Source organism: Cynara cardunculus, unplaced genomic scaffold, assembly GCF_001531365.2.
Source record: "Cynara cardunculus var. scolymus isolate 2C unplaced genomic scaffold, CcrdV1 Un_Scaffold_5193, whole genome shotgun sequence".
In the NCBI taxonomy this organism is placed as follows: Eukaryota; Viridiplantae; Streptophyta; class Magnoliopsida; order Asterales; family Asteraceae; genus Cynara; species Cynara cardunculus.
The window spans coordinates 11535-13849 of record NW_020202278.1 but is presented as its reverse complement, the minus strand read 5'-3'; positions in this window follow the sequence as shown (position 1 = coordinate 13849).

Genomic DNA, 2315 nt, shown 5'->3' with positions numbered 1-2315 from the left:
AGAACTGCTAAAGGTCATGACACGATTTGGGTAATAGTGGATCGACTGACAAAATCCGCACATTTCCTTCCGATTCGTGAAGATTTTAAACTGGTAAAGCTTGCCCAAATCTACGTTAACGAAATTGTTGCAAAACACGGAGTACCTATTTCTATTATCTCGGATAGAGATAGCCACTTTACATCGTGATTTTGGCAATCACTTCAGAAAGCTCTAGGTACACAGCTGAAATGGAGCACCGCCTATCATCCCCAAACTGACGGGCAGAGTGAACGCACAATTCAGACTTTAGAAGATATGCTTCGAGCATGCGTAATCGAGTTTGGAGGAAGTTGGGACATTCATTTACCATTGGTAGAATTCTCTTACAATAACAGCTATCATACTAGTATTCAATGCACGCCATATGAAGCCTTATACGGGCGCAAGTGTCGATCACCACTTAGTTGGTTAGAGATTGGGGATAGACAACTCACGGGACCAGACATTGTGCAGGAAACTACTGATAAGATATCAATAATCAGAGAAAGACTTAAGGCTGCCAGGGATCGTCAAAAAAGTTATGCAGACAACCGGAGGAAGCCTCTTGAGTTTCAGATAGGGGATAAAGTGTTTTTGAAAGTATCACCGTGGAAAGGGTGGAAAGGTTAGTGCGGTTTGGAAAAAAAGGGAAGTTAAGCCCTAGGTATATTGGACCATTCGAGATCACCGAAAGAATTGGTCCAGTGGCGTACAAACTAAAGCTACCCCAGCAATTAAGCGCCATTCATAATATGTTCCATGTGTCCAATCTTAGGAAATGCTTGGCCGACGACTCATTGATCATGCCCCTAGAAGATGTTCAGGTTGATGATCAATTGCACTTCATAGAAGAACCCATTGAGATCCTCGACAGAGAAGTTAAGCAGTTAAAGCGAAGAAAAATTTCGATTCTAAAGGTTCGTTGGAAATCAAGGCGTGGTCCAGAGTACACTTGGGAGCGAGAAGATTTCATGAAAGGCAAATATCCGCATTTGTTTGCAGAGAAATCTATTGGCAGTAGCAGTAGTTAAATTTCGGGACGAAATTTCTCTAACAAGGGAGACTGTGACAACCGTCAAATTCGAACTCCCAGGTTAGCTCTTATTAAGTTTGTAATAGTGTTATTGAAGATAATTTTATAAGATTAGGAGTTAGTTAGGTTAGTTTGGTCAAAAAATTTCTAAGAGATTCCGGTAGTTGCTTAGAAAGTCCGGTTCCGACCCGAAATTATCTGAAACGTCCTATACAGTGCCAAATGCTCTAATTTATACCCAATTTATATAAAACACTAAGTTTTAGTGTTTTAAATATAAAACCTTTCTATTTAAATTAATTTAGTCATCATGGCCTTTTAATTTGAAGAAAAATATCAAAATTGAGAAAATGGCATTTTATGCATTTTGGGCTTTGTTTTAAAAAAAATATATTTGTTGAGAGTGGGCTTGGGCCCTTATGGCCGGCCTCTCCACCCCCCCCCCCTTTTTCCCTCCTTGGTCCACATATAAATAGATTGATTCTTCATTAAATCTCATTACTCTCCATTCAAAATTCAAAACACCTCTCCTTTCTCTCCCTAAAAACTCAAGAGTCATCTTGAGTTATCATCTTCATCCTTAACATATTCAGCCGATTTTTCTTCTAATATTCATCATATTAGCAAGAGTTTGGAAGATACTACATCCCTTTCATCGACAAACAAGGTAACATATTCATATCTCTTTCTTTTTCTTGTAAATTTTGGRAGAAAAMCCCACTTTTTATGCATTCTTTATCTACTATCTTCTAACTTCCGAAAATTATGAGTTTTAAGGAGAGATTATACACCAAAAACATGTAAAAATGTTTATATNTTTATATGATGGTGGTAATTTATGACCCAAACATTAGAACTCRAAAAGATAGGTAAAAATCATGATTTTATGTGAGTTTGTTTCTTAAAAATGATATATTTTGGTGCTGACAGATTATGTGCATGTGCCAAATCGTCTATATCTTGTAAATGACATGTTCARATGTTATGAGATTTCTTCTAAAAGTTTATTTATTGAGTTAGGGTTGTAATCCAATTGGTCTCACTCAAAAACATTGAGTTTTGACTCCCCAAATACTCAAAACATTATATATGTGCATCTGAGAGTTTTTCAGTAGGTAAACCCTACTTCAAACAGCCATAACTCTCTAGATAATTATTCAAAATTGTTTCTTTTTCTTCTGGATATTAGGTTACAGTTACCTTTCAAATGCCACCGATTTCATTCAATATTGTGGTGATTTGAGGTTTTAACTACTCAAAA